This window comes from Protopterus annectens, chromosome 2.part2 (genome assembly GCF_019279795.1).
Source record: "Protopterus annectens isolate FY-2018-M chromosome 2.part2, PAN1.0, whole genome shotgun sequence".
Lineage (NCBI taxonomy): Eukaryota > Metazoa > Chordata > Ceratodontiformes > Protopteridae > Protopterus > Protopterus annectens.
In genome coordinates, this window is record NC_056730.1 from 451289373 (window position 1) to 451313815 (window position 24443).

Here is a 24443-nt window from a genome sequence, read left to right on the forward strand (position 1 = left end):
CTCCCCCCTTGCCTTGCTAACAATCCGAGGTTACTTTACCACCTCAATTGACTTTCATTTTTCAAACACCCCAGTGCTCCCGACCCAGACAGCTGTCCTGCTGTAAACGTGGTATGTAATTTTCTGTGTTACTGACACTTTGGTTAAATACAACTGTAGATTTAATAATATGTAAAATCTTATACTGACTCTGAATGTTCAAAAGTGCATTAATACATGAGGCTGATGAATGTAATGGGCAACTGATTTTGTGCTTTCTTGTTGCTGCTAAACTGAAGGGATTATTTGTGGATCAATATAACTTTGTTGCAGTATTTAGTCTAATTCTTAAATCCTAGACTCTGTACAAACAGCCTACTTCCCAAATGCTACTACCATTGAACTTTATTTTCATGCTAAAGATACAAGATGCTGTATACAGAATAGTGTGACCCTAATCAGCATTTCTTCTTCTTATACATGCTATATCTTGCTTACTTCTATTTAGCTACCAAATACTTGAAGCTGTTTCTTAGGGCAGTGCAGTGTACTATTAATGTAAGGATTATGCTTTTTCTCTCATTTGCTGTGTTATATATGGCATGAAACACTGTTCAATTATTTTTTGCTATAGTTCTATTTCTGGTGATGAGCTAACACTAAATATGTATTATTAGGTATTATCGCTTCTCGTGGCTCCTACCCTGAAAGGCTCGCACAGTTAGAAGGACTGCATCCAGTTGGGCATTTAAAAAAAAATGGATAGGCACACTGGTCAACCCTCAATAACAAACTTAATTAAGGTTACTATTTTTTCTAAGGTCTTTCTCCTTAAACTGTTTAATTCAGCCGTACTGGGTCAACAGGACCAAACTTCCCAGCCCTTAAATAAGGCTCCTAATGCTAAAAAGTTCCACCAAATTGTACTGTTAAAGGTGCTGTCTGTGTTTAAAAACAGAACCTAGATTAGAATTTAAAGCAAGTAAAAAAGCAAAAAAAAAAGCCTCTTACTTTAATCACAGGCTCTGATGATTCCTCTGGTATGGTTAAGCCCTGCCCTGCTTGACCTCTGGGATCGCTTTGTGCCCCTCCCTGCCCCCTATTCCCACCCGCCCAGTACCTCTGAATTTATAACCCCTCAGCCACACCCCCCCCTCCTTTGCCAACCATTACCAGGAATTCATTTGTAATCCACCTCTTCCACTATCTCCCCCTACTATTATACCTAGGTTGCCTACCTACCAGGAGTATATCCCCACCATTATGTATCCAATACTTACTAAGTCTTCTAAAATGCCACCTTTACTCTACACCCTACCTTTACTAATCACCCTTTATTCTCTCACTATCTATGCAAGCCAATCCGTATAGATTTCAGCCATCCCAAATGCCTTGCTACCACCCCACTCCTCTCAAACCATTCTGCCCACTCATTGATGTACATTAACGCCAACTTCTTTACCCCTGCTAATACCCACCCTGTTATACCCAGATATGTTAACTCCAAAACTAAATACTACCAAAAACTGATAAACACATTTCTAAAGTTCATAGCTAGTTTGCTCCACACCCTTACTATTGATGGGGATATCCACCCAAACTCTGGGCTATCATCCCCAGACAACACTAACTCTAATCATAACATCCCAAACATAAGCCCAAACATAAGACAAAGCCTAAATAGACCTCCCAGCTCACTATTGACCTGCCACTTAAACATTAGAAGCATCAACAATAAGGTCCACAACCTCCATGCCCTTCTGGTAACCTACTCCCCCAACATACTTTGTCTCACCAAAACAGGGTTAAATCTAACTACACCAAATAATGAAATTCTACCTCTAGGGTATAATATACTCAGGCTAGATCGTACTACCTGGAAATGGAGAGGGGTTGCTGTTCTCTATAAAACCACTCTAAATGTTACTCTAGACAACCTTCAACCACCTATATTTAACAAAGCAGAAATTATTATTTCCAAACTACAAATAAATAAAAACAAATGTATAAACATAGTATGTGTCTATATTTCCCCAGGTAATACCTCAGGGACCCTAGAAGGCATCCTCTACTGGCTATCCAATGCCTACCCCCAAGAGACCATTGTTATAGGGGACCTCAATATAGACTGGTACACCTGCACTGCAGAGACCCCCAACCACCCACGTAAACGTACATGGTTTTACACAAACCATGACCTCCCCTACTAGGATCAGCAAGCCTAACAATAAAGAAAGTATCCTGGACTGAATACTAATTAATAACCCCCACCACATGTACAAATCAGGCATGCTCCCTGAAGATCTAAGTGATCATTTCTTAATGTATACTTGTTGTTGTTGTTTGTCTTTCAGCTTTTTCCCAGTAAGGGATTGCCACAGCGGAACTCTGGTCCGCTAATGATTGGTAGTAAATTTAGATGAAATGCCGAGGTGCCAGCTCGATGCCCAACCTTCAACGAAGGCACGCCCATTTACGCACGCATGTCTTTCAAATGCTACCCAACCGCGGGGAAGACATGCAGACTCCACACAGAAGGCACTCCCAAGCCACGCCGAGAATTGAACAGGAGAACCTCTTGCTGTGAGGTAACAATGCTACCGCCGTACCACCGCGGCATTATCATTTCTTAATTTATACTATTAGGCATAAAGTTGAATGTCCACATCTACCCACCTATAAAGCAATAAGAAATAACAAAAACTTCAACCTTAATAAATTCTTAGAAGAACTTAAATTATGCAAGTGGTCAATTCTAAAACAACTACCACTAGATGAGGCAGTAACACACTTTAATAACACATTCCTGGCCATCCTTGACAACCATGCACCTGCACGCTCTATTAAAATTAAAACAAAAGTTGTCCCCTGGCTCACTAAAGAAACCAAACTAAATATCATCCAAAGAAATAATGCCTGGAACACCTGGCACTCCTCTAAAGCCCCACAAGATCAACTCAAATTTCGACAATATAAAAATGATACAAAAAAAATCCCTATTACAGAAAAAAAGACTATTTCTGCCATTTACAGCAGAAACACCACAACAAGCCACAGAAGTTCTCGGCAGGTATTAACAAACTCCTCCACCCAGGGCAATCCACAACTCCCTCCCCTCAGCCCCAGCCTAAAAATTGCCAGAGTCCATTGCCAACACCTTCAACAGTTTCTTTACAGAAACCATCCAGGCCCTTGCTAGCAAACTTAAACCCACTTGTCCTAATGCTAAATCCCCTAAATCCAGTGACATTCTCTCCTTAATCTTCCAAAAGGTTCTGACTTCACTCATTAGACCCCTAATTAAAAAACTCAAACCAACCACCCTTTCAGCTGACCTCCTCCCTGCAGACTACCTGCAAAAAGCTGCTGATGTTATAGCATACCCTGTCTCTATTTTGCTAAACAGAACCATAACTGAAGCCTCTATCCCCTCTCTGTGGAAAATATCACATGTCATACCACTCAACAAAGGAGGCAGCTCAGCTGTCAAACTATAGACCAATAGCTATCCTTTCCCCTCTGGCTAAAATTAAGGGAAAGTGTATCCATAAACAACTCTTACACTGCCTTATTCAACATAATCTTCTGGCCAACTCTGAGCATGGATTTAGACCACAACACAGTACCACCTCAGCTCTCCTTTTCTAATGTCATAAATTCCAACTGTAACAACAACAAACTATCTTCTGCCCTGTTTCTTGATCTTTCTAAGGCCTTCAACATGGTTAACCACCAGCTACTCTTACTTTGGTAGGACAAACTCTTCACCCTTCTCCACATTACCCTTGGTGTCCCTCAAGGCTCCAAATTAGATCGCCTTCTTTTCTCCCTCTTTATCAATACAATATGCCAATGACTCAACCCTGATTTGCTCAGCCTCTTCCCCTACAGATCTCCTTAGTTTAACCCAGAAAACCTTTAATACAGTGGAAAACCGGATCTCTAATCAACAGTTGATATTAAACCCTAATAAAACAAGGCTATTGCTCTTCTCCCCTACTCACAAATCCTCTCAACCTTAATTTACTATAACATCTAACATCTAACAATTGGACCATAATCTCACCATATATGTATACCAAACTCCTGGGTGTTATAACAGACAACAACCACAAATATGATATGCACATAAACCAAACTATTAAGACCGTTAATAAAAAACTTGGCTCTCTATACAAAAACAAACCTTTTCACACCCCTCTAGCTAGGACTGCCATTGCCCATACCCATCTGCTTTCAACTCTACTCTATGCCTCGCCAATCTTGAACAAAACTGATCTCAGCAAACTCTCTAGCTGCTAAAATCAAATTGCCAGGTTTGCCACAGGAACTCCCTACAGGAAACACCATTGTCAAAACCTAAACCTCTTGGGATGGCTAGAACTCCCTAGGCTAATTCAATATAATCAACTTACTGCAGCATTCAAGGTTATTAACCATCCAAAGAAATGCCATCCCTTAAAAACATTTTCCATCGCTACAAAAAAGCTAGGTCACTTCATTCCACTACAAAACTTTTGGTTCAATCTGTTAAAGCTAACAAACTAGCTGGAGAATCTTTGTTTGCAAATTTAGTAGGCAAAACCTGGAATTCGCTTCCATCTGACCTTACTCTGAACTCCTTCCTTAATCAGTGAAAAAAAAATCTAACCCGGTATTTTAAAACTCACTGGTTATGTCCAAGCTCTAACCCTGACTAAAGCCTCATCTACTTCCATATCCCTGCAATTTTTTATTCACAGCGACTAACCTCTTACACTAAAAGATTTGAAAAGAGAAGCTGTAACATCTTTGCAGGTACTCTGTATATAAGTTGCACCTATAAGTTTGATAAGAGAAACTGTAACATATTTGTATATATTTCTGAATATAAACTGCATTCTTCATAGGCTTGAGATGTGAGACTGTAACTTGTATGTTAATACCATATGTTTGTGCATATACTGTAACTTGCTTGTCTTTATCTGTTTGTAAGTTTGGAGCTTTTATCTCCGGGCCTCTGATGAAAATGGACATGTATCTAGTCAGACTGTCCTGGTCAACAAATGTAAAATGAAAAAAAAAAAAAAAAAAAATATATATATATATATATATATATATATATATATATATATATATATATATATATAGGGAAAATTTCCCTTTTCTGCACTGAGTGCAGTCTCAGAGTTGGTATATTTAAGCAGTGGGGGTGTGGGGGGTGCAGGGGGCTTGCCTTCCTGCTTACACTGTTAAAGTGTTTTTTTCTGTGTTTTCTTTTTTTCTTTTCTATGTTATCCAACAAATGTCAACATTTGGTCTTGACCATGTAATGTTCGACATTTTGGATGTTTGAACATTTAACATTATATATATATATATATATATATATATATATATATATATATATATATATATATATATATATATATATATATCAAGATAATTCATAACTTCAATTTATATTAGTTTTCTTTAATAATCTTCTTTTCTATAATCTGATTCATTTTCTTATTTTTTGTACTGCAAAATGCCTTTGCCTGTATTTCTCTTGAAATATCTTTGGGGCTGCTTTTTTTGAACTGATAAATTTGGCTTTCTCCTTTGCATAAATATTACACCATACCATATCTCTTTTTCTTTCCCATGTCTATGTTTCTTTTTTATACATTTCAAAAAGTTCTGGGGTTTGTTTTTTTATATTTTTGCACATCCTCTCTCACTTTGATTTTAGGTGACAGAAAGTTCTTTTATCTATGTATTGTTTTTCATAGATCTTTTGTATGAATACAAATTTCCCTTTGAAGTCTTTGACAGTTTTTCTTGCAAAAGTATTTGACTTTCCTCTAATTTCTCAGTTAATCTTTCTGAATACCTTCTATCTGGAAATTCTGGACTTCTTGCATAATAGTAATAATACATAATTTTTTCCTTATCTTCAGTGGCCCACTTTGTCATATTTATGGCTTTTTTTTCGGCCTGGCAGATTTTGTGTTTTTTGTGGACTACTTCTTCCTTCTACAACAGGGGCCCATCCCTTGAGCCTGGCCTAACCTTGTTGTAGGAATGTTTCCATGCTCTGAGGATTCTGCACTGCATTTTTATTCCAGTCTTAGCATCAGTTCATACACTAGGATTGGGCACTTTCTCATCATGAAACCTGTGCATCCAACTGTATTTTTTATTTTTTAAACTACCATTGTTCATGATATGTACTGTATAAAATAAACTCTATATAGCAGTGTCATCTTGGTGAGATTTTGTGATACAGAGTCCCTTTCTTGCTGATTTCATCTCTCCATTCTGACGCAATCTCTCCATTTGGACCCCTATCTCTCCATTTGGACTCCATCTCTCCATTCTGCTGATCTAATGTCTCCAACTCTGATGGCACAGTGGTGCATGCAAGAGGTTCTCTGGTTTGATTCTTGACTGGATTGCCTTCTGTGTGGAGTCTGCATGTCCTTCCTGCATTCATGTGGGTTTCTGCCAGGTGCTCGGGTTTCCTCCCACAATTCAAAGACATGCATCTGGAGCATTTCTCCATGGGCCTCCACTGAAAATTGGCTTTATTCCAAGTCGGACTTTCCTGGAAAACAAATGTTAAATAAATAAGTATTTTTGTTTCTAGTACTATGATGGGAATGATCAAAGTTTATAAAATTAGTATTGTTTCAGTCTTTGATATTTGCCAAAAGTTCTTTTCACACCACCTGCAATGTGCCCAAAACTGACTCCTTCTGCAATTCGTATGGAGCTACATGTATTGGTAGCATATCTAAATACGACTGTAAATTCTTTTTTATGAGATGTATTGCTTCTACTTCTAATGGAACTGTTTGACTATCCTTCCTCCACATTGCCCTTGTTTTTGCCTGCAGATTCTAGTATTTTATGACTTTATGTCTCCGTCTGTATGTAAGACACTGTAGTTACTGGGTGTAGCAATTTCAATGATCAATTTTATTTTTGTTTCCTTTTCATGGACTACTATATGTGTTTTTCTTACATTTATTTTTTGGACTGTTGGTAATGAGTGATCCCATGTGATATAAACTTCATCATTCTCTATCATGCTTTGTGACTCATGTTTCCAATGCTTCTCAGCTACTGCAGTATTGTAATGTTTGCGCAATCCTCAGTGCAACAGTCTTGCCATGTTATTATGCCTTTCAGTATACAGTCCTCCTGCCATTAGTATATCACACCCAGCAACAAGGTGTGTGACCGTTTCCAATTCTGTTTTACAGAACCTACATTTGTCTATTTCTCCCACATGCTCAATGGACTTTGTAAACCAGTATGTATGTAGTCACCATCTTGGGCCGCCAATGTTAACCTTTCATCTTTGGTTTAAATTCACCTCTCCTTAATCTTCCTGAGTCAGATCCTGATCGACAAAGTTTTTCATGTTTTCTGTACTTGTGACTATATTTATGCCTTTTCCACATTTCTTGCCTTCTCATCTGATCCTTTTCCTTACATTCTTTCTTCTGTTTTTTTTTTTGGCACATTCAGTTGCTGCCTGATTTTGGTGTACTTCTGGTTTGATTCCATTCCCCTTGACACTAATTTGCTTCTGCTAAACTAAGAAGCGAAGTCATCTTAGACTTGTTCTCTTAGTGTTTTAAAAATTTCTCTATTTTTGTATCTGGTGAACTCAGCAGATATGTATGCAGTCCATGATTGCAGATCTATACATGTAATTAATTTTGAGAAGGCCCATACCTTCTTCAGAATGGGGACTATATAATCTTGATATACATTGATTTTTATAAATCCGTTGAAAAGTGTGAAATATTTTTCTTGTTTAACTGTACAACTGATCCAATACCTTTTGGGGCCGGTCAATCACCCCAAAAGTGTTAGTTAGAACAGGAAGAGCAAATTGGTTTATAGCCTGGACTTGTTCCTAGATGTCAGGGCTTGTTTTCAGTATTAATTTTAGTCTTCTAAAATATTCATTGCTAAGTTTAGGTTGTATTTGTTCATATTTTATTGTTGATCCTTCATCAATTTCCAGATATTTATGCACTCCCTCATGCTCAAATTCTTTTATTTCACTTTCCTGTCCCAGACTGATATTTTTTTGGTACTTTACCTTTCCTGATTTAAAGGTCGCTTTTGCACATTTATTAAGACCAAATGACAATCTTATATCATCTGAGAAAGTGCTGAGCACTTGCAGTTGCACTTTCAGTTCCTCCTCTGATAAACAATACAAATCTAAATCATCCACAAAAAGAAGATGAGCAGTATTTACACTTTGTTGTTTTCTGGGAGCCAAATTGTGGCCATGACCTAATCTAGTAAGTAGACAGCTTAATGAGTTAAGAGTAAGACAAAAGGGCAGCGGTAACAAAGAGCCACCCTGGAATATCCTGCTTTGAATTTTTATCCCTGGGATAATAATTAGTCCTTTATCATGGCATAACTGCAGAGTGGTCACTTTAATGTAATCAATCAATGTAGGGTGTATCTTATACATCTTTAAGCATTGCTTTATCCATGAGTGTGGGATGCTGCCAAATGCATTTTTGTTATCCATGCCATACTTAGAGTCTTCCCCTTTCTACAATTCTCCAGTATGACTTTACTTAACAACAAATGACCCTTTATTCCAGATAACTTTCTTTTATTACCCTGTTGTTCTAGTGTCATTATTGAGTTTTCTTCTAAATGACTATAAATTCTATTGGCCTCAATTCCAGTATATCATTGGAAGGCAAGTTACTGGTCTATAGTTTTTAGGACAGCTTGTAGGTTCGCTGTTAAGGAGGAGTATCATTTTTTGCATTTGCTAATCAGGATGGTGTCTGTTTAATATGTCTGTAAAGGGTGCCAGCCTAGCTAAAGTCAATGTCCTTTTAAATATGAATATGATCCACAGGCTTGTTTGACAAATGTAAAGAAAACGGTATGTTCTGAGTTTCAGGAATGTAACCACAGTGCACCCTGCTGGAAGAAAGCTGATAGGTGAAGCATTTTGTGACTGTTTGATCTCAAGCTCAGAGAAATACTTTCTATTGTCCTAATTTAAGAGAAAATTACTGAGGTTTTACATGTAAAGTTTTTTTATTGCTGTGGTTTCCTGGCAGCTGCAAGATCAAAGAAAAAATATGATTTTTTGTTTTATATAACCTGGAGAAAATACCAGAAGTGGCAAGAATGATGTAATGTGAAATGGCTCAGTAGTTGTTGTTGTTGTTCTGTCTTTCGGCTTTTCCCGGTTAGGGGTCGCCACAGCGGAACTCCGGCCCGTTAATGATTGGCAGTAGATTTTTCGTGCGAGCTGCCGGCCCACACACACACAGCAGTGCAGCCCCACGCCGCATGTCTCACACACAGACCACACACACGAATCGACTCTGGCAGGTCAATGTAACAGGACTGTGACTTACTACGCCAACACAACCAAAACCAAAAAAAAATTTGCTCAGTAGTACTGTTATTAATTTAAGACTTTCTCAGAGAGAGAGAATTGAGCATTTTGGATTTTGTCTGAACCTGAACACATCAGCTCACCAGCACTTGCTTTGATCTGTAAGTAGGATCTTAGACTTTAGTATTTCTCTTAGAGTTAGATAGAAATATAGCCAGTTTAGCATAGCTGTTTTCTATATTTGTCAGACTATCCTACAATATTGATTTAAAAGTTTCCTATGATCTCTGAACCCTTGATTAGCACTTTGTTGAATTGATGAGATTTATCTTGTGCTTTTATTATTTATTATTAAATAATTTTAAACCTTTCAAATATTTATTTATTATTTATTTTACATTTGTTTACCGAGATTGTCTGACTGAGCTAAAGCTCCAACATATTATACAATTTTCATTATACATTAGCATTAAACAGCAATGTTACAGGATTATTACAAGGCATGAAGTAACAATACAATGTTATGCAGTGTCAATAATCAGGAGTATGGCATAACTATTTCAAGATGTATAAAAAGAAATATGTCATTAAGATGAGTATAGTTTTTGGGGTAAGTGTTTATCATGATGTAGTTGCATGAAGGCAAGACAATTACAATAGAATGTTTGTCTGAGGCAATTTGCTTAATAGATTTTAGAAGACAGTAGAAAGATTAGTCAAGAAAGATTAGAGAGATCTAGTGAAAAGAGTGAGTTAAGGGCAGGAAGTAGTTTAAGGTATGAGAAGTAGGGGATATTTAAGGAGGGAGAGTGCAGTGGCAGAACCAGTGACTTTTAAAGTGCTCTTTGGTGGCTGTCTTAAATTGTTTAGGATGAGTAAGGGTCCAGATTTCTAGTGGGAGCCTATTCCAGGCAATAGTGGGGTAATAGCAGATTTGTAGTAGGTCTTGCAGTAGGAAGGCTGGTATAGGATAGAATGGATGATCTGGAGCTGAGAGAGAAGAAGCTGAGAGAGACAGTGATGGGATTGTAGGTTTGTTGGGCAGCAAATCCAGCTACTTTGTTGTAGGCAGATTTGAGTTTGGTCTGGAGTGCTGAGTTAAGATTTGTGAGAATTTGAGAATTGTACATTAGACTGGGTAGAAGGTAGGTGAGAGAGAGTAATCTTGGCTTCAGAGGTAAGTGATTTCTTATTACGGTAAAGGAGCCCTAGTTTTGAATGTGTCTTTTTGATACAGTTATTAACATGCAAGTCAAATTTAAGCAAAACATCGATGGTTACGCCTAAGAGCTTAGTGCTGGATTCTACCTGAATGGGAGTGTTATTAAGGTACTGTATGGAGAAGGAAGGTTTAATATTTATGAAATTTTTAGGCAGGAGGAGTAACAGCTTTGTTTTTTTAGGGTTAAGGATGAGCTGGTTGTTTCAACTAAGTTAAAAGATGCCTGAGTAGCTGAGAAGAGCTTAGAGGGAGAGTTGGCTGTGGTGATGACTGTAGATTAATCTGCATATTGCACTAAAGATGACTGAGGACAGGAGGTATAGAGCTGATTAATAAAGATATTAAAAAATAAAGGCCCTAGGATAGACCCTTGAAGTACACTCATTTTGACAGTTAGAGGAGGGGAGAGTGTAGAGTGCCATCTCACTGATTGAGATCTATCAGCGAGGTTGCTGGAGAACCATGCAACAGTATAGGTTCATAGGTTCATAGATTAGTACTAAGCTAACTGCCCTTGCGAGCCATTTTAAGCCTAGCCAGTTATCCCTTGTGAGACTCAAACCCTGCACCTTGTGTTTGTAAGGCAAACACCTTAACCATTAGGACACCCTCCCACCCTCTTGTATCTAATCCTTCCAAATATCAGAGGAGTGGGAGTATCAGAGGAGAAGTTGAGGTTATGCAGTTTGTGCAGCAGAAGAGAGTGTGAGACAGTGTTGAAAGCTTTTGAAAAGTCCAAGAATAGGCAAGAAATAAATTTATGGTCGTCTGTGACTATAGAGACTGTGTTGAGGAAGGATAATAGAGCTGTAGTGGTGCTATGTTTGGGTCTGAAGCCATGTTGAGTGGGTGTAAGCAGATTTTCCTGTATTAGATACTGCATAACTTATTTATGAATACATTTTTCTAGTACTTTGGAGAGAGGGGAGGGGGTAGCAATAGGTCTAAAGTTGGAGATATCAGAAGAGTTACCTCCTTTGTGTATAGGTAGATTGTAGAATTGTTTCCAGATGGAAGGGATTTTAGATTCAGAGATAGAGTGATTAATTAAGATAGATACAGGGAGAGCAAGAGAGTCAGCTGCTAGTAGAAGAAAGTGGAAGGAATATTGTCAGCTGATGCTGAGCATGGTTTTAATTTAGAGAGTAGAGTTTTGATGTAGCTAGTAGCTACATGTTTGAGGGAGAAGGTATTTGAGGAGATAGTATTAGGAGTAGGTTCATTAAAGTTGGAGATGTTAGCAGTAGAGGAGTTTGGGTTAGGGTTCAGTAGCTTAGATATTGAATTGATAAAATAGGTATTGAAGATAGTGGCATGGATTGGGGGAGCTAAGATTACTGGAATGTAATATTTGGTTAATAGAGTTCCAGAAATGTTTAGGATTAGATTTTAGGGCTGTGGGAGGTTTGTTATAGAAGTCCTTTTTATCTTTGTTTATGTGTTTATTTTTGTCAGATTTCTGAGTTCTTTATATTTTTGTAAGTCTGCAGAGAGCTTAGTTTGTGACTATTCTTTCCATAGTTTGTCTCTAGTTATCATTTTGAAAGCCACAGAGATATGGTGGACTTAATTTGGACTTTGGGAGCAAGTGAGTCTTCTAGTGGGAGTTGGGTACAAGTGATAAGTTTAGGATATTGCTCAAGGTGTTTGGTAGGGTTTCAGGGTTATGATATTTGGAAGGATTAGATACAAGTACCTCATCAATAAGAGTACTGGTAGGTTGGGAGATTAGCTGTGTAAAGCCACATAAATTCCCAAGTAGGATAGTTTCATTGAGGATGCATTAAGAAAAGTATGAAAGAATATTTTCAAGCAGATGAATGTTGTCTCCTGTAGGAATATAGATGGCTGCTACTGTGATAATGGTGTAGTCATTTATTTTAAGGTTAGCTGTAACTAGTTCAGTGGGAGAAAAGGATGGAGAATGTCTTTATCAGAGGTTTAGGGTTTTAGCCAAGTCTCTGTTAGGGTGATGACATCAGGGGTGTGGAAGGCTATCCAGGCATGGATTTCACTAACTTTGTTTAGAATACTACGGGCATTCATAGATTAAAAGGAAATATGTTTGTTTGGAGAGGATGAGTTTATTAAGTAGGGAGAGGTAGAGTTATGCATGGTGGGGTGATGGATGAGCCCAGGATATGGATGTATGTCTCCTGATAGAAGCAGGGCTACATGAAGATGGTAAAGTATGAAATTAAATGAGTTGTAATTCAAGTACTTAGTCTTGGTTTTAGATGCTAGAGAGTGAGGGGGAGGAAGTTTGATTTTAGGCAGAGGGGATGTTCATTGAAAAGATAGAGGAGGAGATTGTAATAGAGTACTGCAGAGATGAGAAACAGTTAGTATGGGGATTAGTGGGATCTCTATGGACAAGTGGTAATGGAGTAGTACCTTAAGCTCTTTGAGTACATTGCATGTATTTGGTGATACAGTCTAAGCCACTCCAGTAGTCTTGCTGCTCAGTCATACTTACTATTTGGATAACAATAATATCACACAGTGAAATTGGTCACCCTTTGGGAAGGGCCTTATTAGTAGCTGATAAGAGTAGTTGGTGACAGTGATTACTACCTTATAGCCTGGCAGGAGGGGGCATAGCTGGAGAACCTGTGCCAGCCTTCCCCAGGAGTGCCTGTGTGTTTGTATATAAACCAAATCTCAAAGTGTGTGTGGGTGTGTGTCAGCTACTTGGCCAGGGACACGAAGCACTCATTGGACAGAGAGGGTACTGGAGGTTTTGACTTGACTACTTGGCTAAGATCTGAACCCTATAGCTATGCCAGTGGAGAGTTTTATTGGAGATCTGGAGAGAAAGGGAGAAACCAGCCCCAGACTGACTGTGATCTCTGTGTGCTCTTAAGGGAAATTGTACTTTACTGTGTGTGTACTTGTTATCCCCCCAATGTGCACACCCCTTACTGGTGCTAGTGGTGAGGATTGAGGCTCCCTGATTACTGAACCAGTGCATGGGCATCACATATTGTTTGGCAGTGGTGGGATGTCCACATCAAATAGTAATTGTTTGATTGTGGTGAGTTAGCCACATCACATACTGATTGGCTTTTAGTGGTGCGGATCCTGAATTCCTGTAGCTTGTGTACAGTGATCACTGAAGGTGTTTTGTACTCTAAATCAGCCACGCAGTGAATATTCAGAGTTCAGATCACAATTGTTTTATTTCTTTTGTTAGCTTAGTTATTCAGGAAGAGCAGGCAGGCATGTCATCAGAGGAGTATGGTAAGCTGACAAGGAGCCAGTTGGCTGAGATGTGCCAGGCTAAAGGACTGATTCATGGAAACTTGACTAAAGCAAACATGATTGCAGCTTTGGTCACAGCTGCATCTGAAAACAGCAACCAGGAGGATGATCAGACTGGCCGTGGAGATGTACAACACTCAGAGAATGGACAGCTCAACCTTTCTGCAGAGGACTTAAAAATCCATCTGGAGTTAGAGAGACTTGAGTTGGAGGCCAGGCATTTGGAAACAGAAGCAGCAGATAGACTGAGACATCTGCAGGCTGAGGAGAATGAGATACTGCTACACCTGGAAGCTGAGGAGAATGAGAGGCAGAAGCAGCATGAAAAGGAGATGCTGACTCTTCGCCAGAGTCATGGAGGTAATGGGGTAGGCAGTAACCGGACCCCAGAAGCAGAAAAGGTCAGTAAATTTCTTCCATAGTTTACAGAGGGTGATAATTTTGGTAGTTTAATTCATATGTTTGAGAGGGTATGTAAACAGTATGGTGTTGACCAAAGGCTCTGGGTACAGTTCCTGACACCCTTACTCCTTGGTAAAACTGTAAATATGCTGCCTAAATTATCTGATTGTGAATTTTTTGATTATACTGCTAAGAATTGTTTGCTAGAGTTTTTTTAAACTAACAGCTGAAGCTTATGGGAAAAAGTTTTGTGAGCATAGACGCAAGGCAGATGAAAGTGTTTGTGAATATGTTGCTGAACTAAGCACTTATTTTCATAGGCGAGTGAGTGGATGTCAGGTCACCACTTTTGAAGGGCTGGCAGACCTTTTGGTGAGGGAGCAAGCCCTTAGCACTTTGCCTGAGGACATGAGGATCTGGTTAAATGATAGACAATGTGCTACTTCAGATGAGTTGGGGAAGAAGAGAGACCTATACCTAGCAAGCAGGGCACCAATGCACAGGAAAGTGACACGCAGTGCTGCTCATGGGTCTAAGAGAACCCAGACTACCCCAACATAATCTGACAGTAGCAGGGGAAGCCACTAGTCCAGGTGCAGGTCCAGGACCTAGGGTTAAATGTTTTGAATGCAACCAGTGGGGCCATGTGGCATATAGATGCCCATGGAGGCAAGGTGGAAAAGAAAAGGTGAGGGAGCCAGTAAGTGGGAAGGACAAAATGCCAATAGTAGGTTATCTTGAGACAACAGGGGTACTAAAGTACCATCCTGCAGATGTCCTGATAGGGAAGGATTTGGATGAGGCAATACTGTGTGTTAATGCAGGAGCTACCCTGTAGCAGTGAGACTGAAGGTGGGACACAGCTACTTGTTGGTACTGATGGTCCCTTGGACAGAGTGACTGCAAGGACAGAGGTGAGTAGTAGTACCCAGGCTGACAGTGAAGCAAGAGAGTTGAGAAAAGCGGCCTGAGGCAGGTAGTTAGTGAGGCACCTGGTTCTCAATCTGTATACTGGGACGAGGGCTAGAAGGTGAAAGAGATGTGCCTTTGCCTGTGATTGAGGAGCCATTTCAGAGGATATTGAAAGTATATCCTTGTGGTAGTAGATTATGCTACAGGATATCCTGAGCAGTGGCTTTGTCCTCCATTGAGGCAGCCCAGAATAATGGACTTGTTGAGATGTTAAACTCTACAATCAAGTCCATGTTATGTGCATTTGCAGACCAGTTTAAGAGGAAGTGGGACAAATGTTTGCCCCATTTGTTGTTTGCTTACAGAGAGGTTCCCCAGGAATCCACAGGTTTTTCATCCTTTGAGTTGTTGTATGGGCATAAAGTGAGGAGGCCTCTAGATTTAATTTGTGATAAGTGGAAAGGTGAGTGTGAATCTCACAAGGAGTTTGTTGTGGCATATGTCCTAACCCTCAGGACAAGCATCAGGAAACTCATGGGCTTGGCCCAGGACAACCTGGCAGAAGCCCAACAACAGAAAAAGTTCTGTTATGACAGGAATGCTTGAGCTAGAGAGTATATTGTAGGGCCTCAGGTAATGGTTCTCATTCCTGTCAATCACAACAAGCTGCAAGCAGCTTTGGAAGGACCATACAAGGTGGTAAGGAAGGTCAGTGATGTTAACTACATGATTGAACTGCTAGGCAAGAGGCAGGGGCACAAACTGTACCATGTTAACATGATGAAACCTTACCATGATAGGGAGGCCCTTGTGCTGAGTATCTGCAGTGGATTGCAGAAGGAGTCTGAGGAAGATTTGGTGACTGATCTCCTCAGTGAGGCTCTGACTGACACCTCAGTGGAAGGGGTAGCAATGTCCCAGCAGCTATCCCCTACACAGGTTTGAGAAATCCAAGAAGTGTTACAGGAGTTTGGGGACATGTTCACTGGAAAACCAGGATGCAGGTGGATACTGGACCACAAAAGCCTATTAGGCAGGCCCCTTATAGGGTGCCTGAGAGAGTCAAACAGACTCTGTGGGAGGAGATACAGAAAATGTTGGAACTAGGGGTAATTCAAGAGTCCAACAGTCCCTGGGCCTCCCCAGTGGTGCTGGTGCCAAAGAAGGATGGGAGCACCAGGTTCTGTGTGGACTACAGTCAGATGCTTACCCCATGCCTAGGACAGATGAAGCTCTAGAGCAGCTGGGTGGGGATAAGTATCTTACCACCATTGATCTTACCAAGGGTTACTGTCAGGTGCCCTTGACTCCCAGTGTTAGAGGTCAGCCCTTGGGATGAAAAATTCCCCAGTGACTTTCCAGAGGCTGGTAGATCATATGGTTTGCCCTTGCTTACCTAGATGACATTGCCATCTACAGCCATTCCTGGCAAGAACACCTTCAACATTTCAGGGAGGTGCTGGGCAGACTACAGAGGGCAGGGTTGACCTTTAAGCTGAACAAATGTCAGGTGGGTATGGCAGAGGTCTCCTACCTGGGATATAGAGTGGGGAGTGGTAAGATCAGGCCAGAACCTGCTAAAGTGGAAGCCATTTAGGCATGGCCTGCACCTGTTATCAAAAAGCAAGTGAGGGCATTCATAGGGACAGCAGGGTACTACAGAAAGTTTGTCCCCGGTGATAGTACCAAAGCTGCTGCCCTCACAGATGTGACAAGGAAAAACAGGCCAGACAAGGTAGTGTGGACCATAGCATGTGAGCAGGTATTCCAGAAGCTTAAAGAAGGTTTGGGAGGACCTCCCTGTGTTAGCAAGTCCAGATTACAGCAAAGAATTTGTTGTGCAGGTGGATGCTTCAAACCATGGGGTGGGGGCTGTACTTAGCCAGATTTCTGCAGAGGGAGAAGAGCACCAAGTGGTTTATCTCAGTTGTAGGCTTCAACCTAGGGAGGAATGCTATGCAGCTGTCGAAAAGGAATGTCTAGTCATAGTGTGGGCACTGCAGAAACTTCAGCCGTATCTGTATGGAAGGAAATTCTCTGTAGTTACAGATCACAATCCCTTAACATGGTTACATCGAGCCAGGAAGGAAAATGCCAAGTTGCTAAAATGGAGCCTAGGGTTGCAAGCATATGATATATCAGTGCGGCACCGCTGTGGGATTAGCAATGCCAACGCAGATGGGCTCTCAAGACAGGGAATGGGGTAAGGCATACTCAGATAGAACTAACCTTCTCAAGCAACGTTTCTCAAGGGTCACTTGAAAAACTAGCTTGAGTTCTCTGGGGGGGGGGGTGTGTGAAGGCATCCAGCCTAGCTAGATAGAAGTTTATAAATAATTCTATGCCCTTGTAAATATGAATATGATCCACAGGCTTGTTTGGCATATGTAAAGAAAACTGAATGTTCTGAACATCGGGAATGTAACCATAGTGCACCCTGCTGGAAGAAAACTGGTAAGTGAAGTATTTTGTGACTGTTTGATCCCAAGCTCAGAGACAGGATGTCTGGGCCAGGAAATTATCTCTAGTGTCTTAATTTAAGAGATAATTACTAAGGTTTTACATGTAAAGTGCCTTTTATTGCTGTGGTTTCCTGGCAGCTGCAAGATCAAAGAAATGTTAACATTTTAAGTTCTGTGAGCCTGGAAAACTAAACCAGAGAACTGTCAAGAAAGATGTGATGTGAAATGACTCAGCAGTACTGTGTTATCAATTTAAGACTTTCTCAGAGAGAAAAAGAATTAAGTATTTTGGATTTTGTCCGAACCCGAACACATCAGCTCACCAGCACTTGCTTTGCTATGTAAGTAGGATCTTAGACTTTCTCTTAGAGCTAGAAATATAGCCAGATTAGCATAGCTGTTTTCTATATTTAAGTCAGACTATCCTACAATATTGTTTTAAACATTTCCTTTGATCTCTGAACTCTTGATTAGCACTGTGTTGAACTGATAAGATTTGTCTTGTGCTTTTATTATTTATTATTAAATATTTTTAAACCTTTCAACTGTGGCTGTTTTGTGTAGAGACAATTTAAGCTCTTAGAGTACATTGCATGTGTTTGTTGATACTGTCCAAGCCACTCCAACAGTCTTGCTGCTCAGTCACACTTACTATTTGGATAACAGTAATATTACACAGTGAAATTGGTTACCCTTTGGGAAGGACCTTATTAGTAGCTGATAAGAGTAGTTGGTGGCAGTGATTACTACCTTATAGCCTGGCAGGAGGGGGCATAGCTAGAGAACCTGTGCCAGCCTTCCCCAGGAGTGGCCGTGTGTTTGTATATAAACCAAATCTCAAAGCGTGTGTGTGTCAGCTACTTGGGCAGGGACACGAAGCACTGGTTGGACAGAGAGGGTACTGGAGGTTTTGGCTAGACTACTCAACTAAGATCTGAACCCTATAGCTGTGCCAGTGGGGAGTCTTATTTGGGATCTGGAGAGAAAGGGAGAAACCAGCCTCAGACTGACTGTGATGTATGTGTGCTCTTAAGCGAAATTGTACTTTACTGTGTGTGTACTTGCTATCCCCCCAATGTGCATGCCCCTCACTTTTGCTAGTGGTAAGGATTGAGGCTCCTTGATTACTGGGCCGGGTCATGGGCATCACAAGGTGCATATAAATAGTTTTTACTCAGTACTAAATCTTTGTGTAAAGATGTTAATACTTTTAGCCAGAAGTTAGGCACTGCATCTGGGCCTGGCGTTTTCCATTTGGGTGGTTTTCTTAATTTTCTTTCAATTTCTCTGGCCGTTTCCATATCCTGTACATTTGAGCTTCTTACTGTTTTTTTTTACTTCTATCCATTCACCATCTATGTTATGTTCCACAGAGTCTTCCTAGATATTTCTCCAAAATGTGAGTATTTCTTCTTTTTTTGGTGGTATTGCTGTTTCTTTGGTGGTATTTCTATTCCTTTTGCTTTGTTTTCCAATTCTTTGTAAAAATTTTTTGGGTCATCAGTGAATTGCTTATTTTGTACTTTCCTTTATATTTATCTGTATATCTTCAGTGTTTTTCTGCCTGTGCTGATCTTCTTCTTCTTATGGCTTTTCCCGGTTAGGGGTCGCCACAGCGGATCACCTGTCCGCTCATGACTGGCAGTGGAGTTTTACAGTGTCGAGTTGCCAGCCCGGCACTCAACCTTTCATGGAAGGCACACACTCACGCACTCAGACCTAGGGCCAATTTAGAGTGTCCAATTCACCTACAGCATGTCTTTGGGATGTGGGAGGAAACCAGAGCACCTGGAGGAAACCCACGCGACCACAGGGAGGACATGCAGACTCCGCACAGAAGGCACACCAGCTAAGGATCGAACCAGAGACCCTCTAGCTGTGAGGTGACAACGCTAACAGCTGCACCACCATGGCTGCCCTTTTCTGCCTGTGCTGATATCCTTAGTTTATTATTTGCAATAGTGTACCACAGAGCCTGGTCTGCTCTGATACTGCAAGTTGCTTTTATCATGAGTAAGTATTTTTGTTGCTCTGTTCCTTCTTCTATACTCTTCTAACAGTGACACTTATAGTCTTAATTGCTTTACAGTATTCTCTGTTCGATACTTCCGTGATGGGATTTGATTTCTTCCCTTCCTTTCCCTTATTGCCCTGTGTTTTTGTGGTAAGACTTTATCTGTTATTAATTTAGCTACACAGTAATATATCCCATTAACTTCTGTTATAACACATGCATGTCTGCGAATAGTCTTGATTACTGTGTTCATTTGTTTTATCAAACTTTTAGCATTTTGGGTCTTATTGACTTTCTGTGATCTTTTTCTTTTATTGATCGTAGTATGTCTGTCTATCTCTGTTAAATCAAGCAACTCTTCCCTTAGATCATTTTCTTTTTAAACTAAAGGCACATTCTTTGTTCTCCATTTCCTGCAATCATTCAACAGAAAGTTCCAGAACATCTTCCTATGACATATTCTCTTCAGCTTCATCCTATGTCATCCATTGCACTTTCATATTGAAACTCACTGGCCTGTTTACCTTATTGACTGCATCAGAGATGCCACCATTTCATGCTCCTTCTCTTGTTATGAAACTCCATCTGAGATTTTGTACTGGTTTCCTACTGAAGGTTATAAAGTATCTTCATATGGCAACTGATCAGATGCTTCTCATCCCACTGGTTTCTCCTTAATTTGGGCACTCATTGCTCTATCAAAATCCCTCATTTTGCAGGTAATTCATAACTTCAGTTCCTATTTCTTTAACTTCTCCATTACTAAATCTCTTTTCTTCTTTCCCCCCTTTGTTTTCTTATTTTTTGTATTGTAAAATGTTCCATATCTGGATGCCTTTGCCTGTATTTCTTTTCAAATGCATTTGGTGCTGCTTTTTTGTATTGATTAGTTTTGCTTTCTCTTTTGCATAACTATTGCATCTTATTAAATCACTTTTTCTTTCATGTGTCCATATTTCTTCTTCATATCTTTCCTGCTCCTCCTGTTTCTTCTTACTTTGGGGACACATTGTTTCATCATACTGTGACATAACCTGCGTTAGACTTACTACACTAAATCCTTCACTTTGTAGGTATTCCATAACTTCAGCTTCTATATGTTTAACTTCTGCTTTACTAATCCTCTGTTCTACGATCCCCCTTTGTGATCTTTTTTTTTTTTAATTGTAAAATTTTCCATATTTGGGTGCTTTTGCCTGTATTTCTCTTCAAATATCTTTGTACTTGTTTTCTTTTAATTGATTAGTTTTGCTTTCTCCTTTGTATAAATATTGGACCCTATCAGATCTCTTTTTCTTTACCATGTGCACGTTTCTTTTTTAAACCTTTCAAAAATCTCTGGATTTTGTGTTTTTATATTTATGCATTCTTCAGTCACTTCTTTTTCCAAACAGCCAAAGGTTTATTGGTCTATATAATGTTTTTCATGGATCTGTTGAAGTAATGAACACAAATTTGGAGTTGAAGCTTTTAACAGTTTTTTCTTCTGGAAGTATTTTATCTAAATTCTCTCTTACTTTTTTGTATATCTTCTAACCAGAAATTGCAGGCTTTTACATAATAGTAACAATGCATAATTTCTTTCTTTCTTATCATCAGTAGTCCACCTCTATTATCTTTAAGGCTCTTTTTTGGCCTATCAGTTTTTCTGTTTTTTGTGGACTACTACTTCCTTCTACAATGGGGGGCCATCGTCCCACTGAGCCTGGCCTAAACCCATTATAGGAATGTTTCCTTTCCCTGTCTTGAGGATTGTACACTGTTATGTTTTCCAGTCCTGGCACCAATGTGCCTAGCAGGATAGGACACTTTTTTATCTTGAGACTTGTACACCCAGCTGTCTTTTTTATTTTTTACCTACTTCTGTCCATGATACATCATATAAAATATACACACCAACATATATATATATATATATATATATATATCAGTGCCATCTTGATGAGATTTTGTAAAAACAGGGTCCACCTCGTGAAGCTACTCATCAAGACTTGAGGATGAATTCAATTCCAGCAATACTACTCCCCTTTGCTGACTGTATCCTGTTTCCATTTGGTAATGTTCATAGGTTCATAGGTTCATAGGTTCATAGGTTCATAGGTTGGTACTAGGCTATCAGCCCTAGGGCCTATACAAGCCTAGCCATAACAATTCCCTGGCTATTTCTTCCCACATTATTTACTTTCCTGGACCCCTGTCTAGCAGGGCGACTGATGTGATCCCTGGAGTGAATTTCCTTTCTCCCATCCAAACGTCAAGGTTCCTCTTGAAGAGGTCCAAAGAGGCACTCTGCTTGACATGTATGGGCAATCTATTCCAGAGTCTGTGGAATCTCTGGGTCAGGAACCTATCCCTCCAGCATGTTTTGTTTATTGTGATGACAAGGTTTAGATCCCTGGAGCGTGTAGCTCTGAGGGATTGGGATTTCTTTAAGTGTAGCATGTCCAACAGCTCTGGGTTTGACATGGCCTTGTATGTTAAGCAGAGATCGCCTCTGAGTAGATGATATGCGACAGAGTATAGCTGGAGTTTTTTAAGGCGGTCAGCGTAGGGCATCTGCTTTAGGCCTGTGATTCTTTTAGTGAGGTATTTCTGAGGCCTTTCCAGTTGTTGCAGATGTCTTGAGAGGTACATACCAAATGGGGCGTTGTATTCTATAATGGGTCTAATGAGGGATGAGTACAGTGGGACAATGACCTCCTTTTTCTGGATGAAAAGCCCTTCGTGATGAGGTGTGCCACATAGAAAGATTTCCTGACTGTTGTGGCGATGTGGTTATCGAAGGTGAGACCACTGTCCACCTGTGTCCCTAAGTCTCTTATCACACTTTCTGTGTTTAGTGTACTGCCACCTATATGGTAATTCATGGATACATGTTTTTTCCCAAAGGGGATAACAATACATTTCTTGGCATTGAGCTTGAGCCCATGGCTCTGGCACCAAGCATCTGTTTCTGTAAGGCCCTTTTGTAGAGTATCCACATCATTTGGGGATTCAATAATGGCTCCCAGTTTGCAGTCATCTGCAAACTTTGTTAGCCAGAGTCCCTTAGTGTTGACCTGTACTTCAGTGAAGTAGATGCCAAACAAGAGTGGCCCCAGAACTGAACCCTGAGGTACTCCACTTGTCACTTGTCTGGAGCTGGATTTGGAGTCAGCTACTTTTACAGTGTGGGTTCTATCAGTAAGCCATTTAGCAACCCATTGGGTGACATAGGGATTAATACCCAACTTAGTAAGTTTATCTATGATTCCAGAGTGGGTGATGGTATCAAAGGCCTTGGCAAGGTCTAGATAGGCTGTGTGGACCACCTTACCCTTGTCCATGGCTCTGGAGACTGATTCAAAGAAGTCAATCAGGTTCAGGAGACAAGATCGGCCCTTCACAAACCCAAACTGGGTGGGGTCCAGTGTTTGAAGGTTGCCAATGTCTTTGTTTATAAGTTCCATGATAATACGCTCCATGGCCTTGCAGATAAGGCTTGTCAGACTGATGGGACAGTAGTTTCCGGGATCCAAGGTGGATCCTCCCTTGTGGATTGGGATAACTGTAGCTCTGCGCCACTCAGTGGGCACGAAACCTGAGGTGAGGCTATGATTAAACATGACACTTAGGTGAGGTGCCAGTTCATATTGTAGTTCATGTAGTACACAGCCGGGGATGTCATCTGGTCCCATGGATGCTGTATTCTTGGCTTTAGAGAGTGCGTTTTGTACCTGTGTGGCCGTTATTACTGGAATTTGGCAATCTTCCGGTATTGAGATGGGCCATTTAGGGGGTGAGAGGGGAGTGAAGTTGGCACTGAATCGATCTGCCAGGATATTGGCAATATCCTTTGGATCAGTATATTTATTGCCATTCTGTTTTAGCTCAGAGCAGATCTGAGCATTGCCATTTAGATTCTTGACATAGTTATAGAATGCTTTGTGGTTGTCTTTGGATTCTTTGGCAATTTTATTTTCATAACTAGCTTTGGAGGATTTTATGAGGCATCTCAGTTTCTTACTGAGGCTAGTAAGGCAGTTTTTGCATCCTGGGATTTTCCTCTTTTCTGCAAAAGTTTCTTCCTTTTGTTGTAAAGTTTGTTTATGGCAGGGGACCACCAGATTGGCTTCCTTTTTTGGATGAGAGCATTTTGGTTCTATATGGGATGGCACGATTCATGCATGAGTGGATGTGCTCGTACAGTGCCTTAGTGTAGGATTCAGCAGTTGAACTTTCAGTTCCCGTCTGCATGGGTGTCATGAAGTTTGTCACTTCTGACTTGAGTAGCATGAAGTTGGCTTTGGAGAAGTTTTTGTGGTGGTTTTTTGGGGGGGGGGGGGGGGGGGGATGTGGATGTTAAGGGTGATTAGCTTATGGTCAGACCTGACTAACGAGGGGGTGACCATAGGTATGGAGCATTGATTTGCCATGTTGGTAATGACCAGGTCTAGGATATTGGAGCGCTGGTGGGAGTATGGATTAGTTGATCCAGGGCATTGGAAATTATGAATTCCAAGAACCGTTCTTAAAGGTGTTGGGACATGAGTAGTTTTCCCAGTTAATGGCAGGGTAGTTAAAATCACCCAGTATTAGGGTGTTTGGTTCTATCTTAATATTTTCCAGTATGTTTAAAAGGTGTAGTGAGAATCTTGGGGTATGGTGGGGATCTGTAGCAAGCTACAGTTTGGATTGCAGTCTTACCTAGTGTTAGTTGCACTTGGAGAATTTCAGACACATTGTGTTGGCCAACTAGCCTGGTGGTGTGAATATCCTTGGTGAATATTGACACTCCTCCACCTTTAGTGTTTCAGTCCTGGTTTGGTGGCGAAAAGTGTGGTAAGAGTT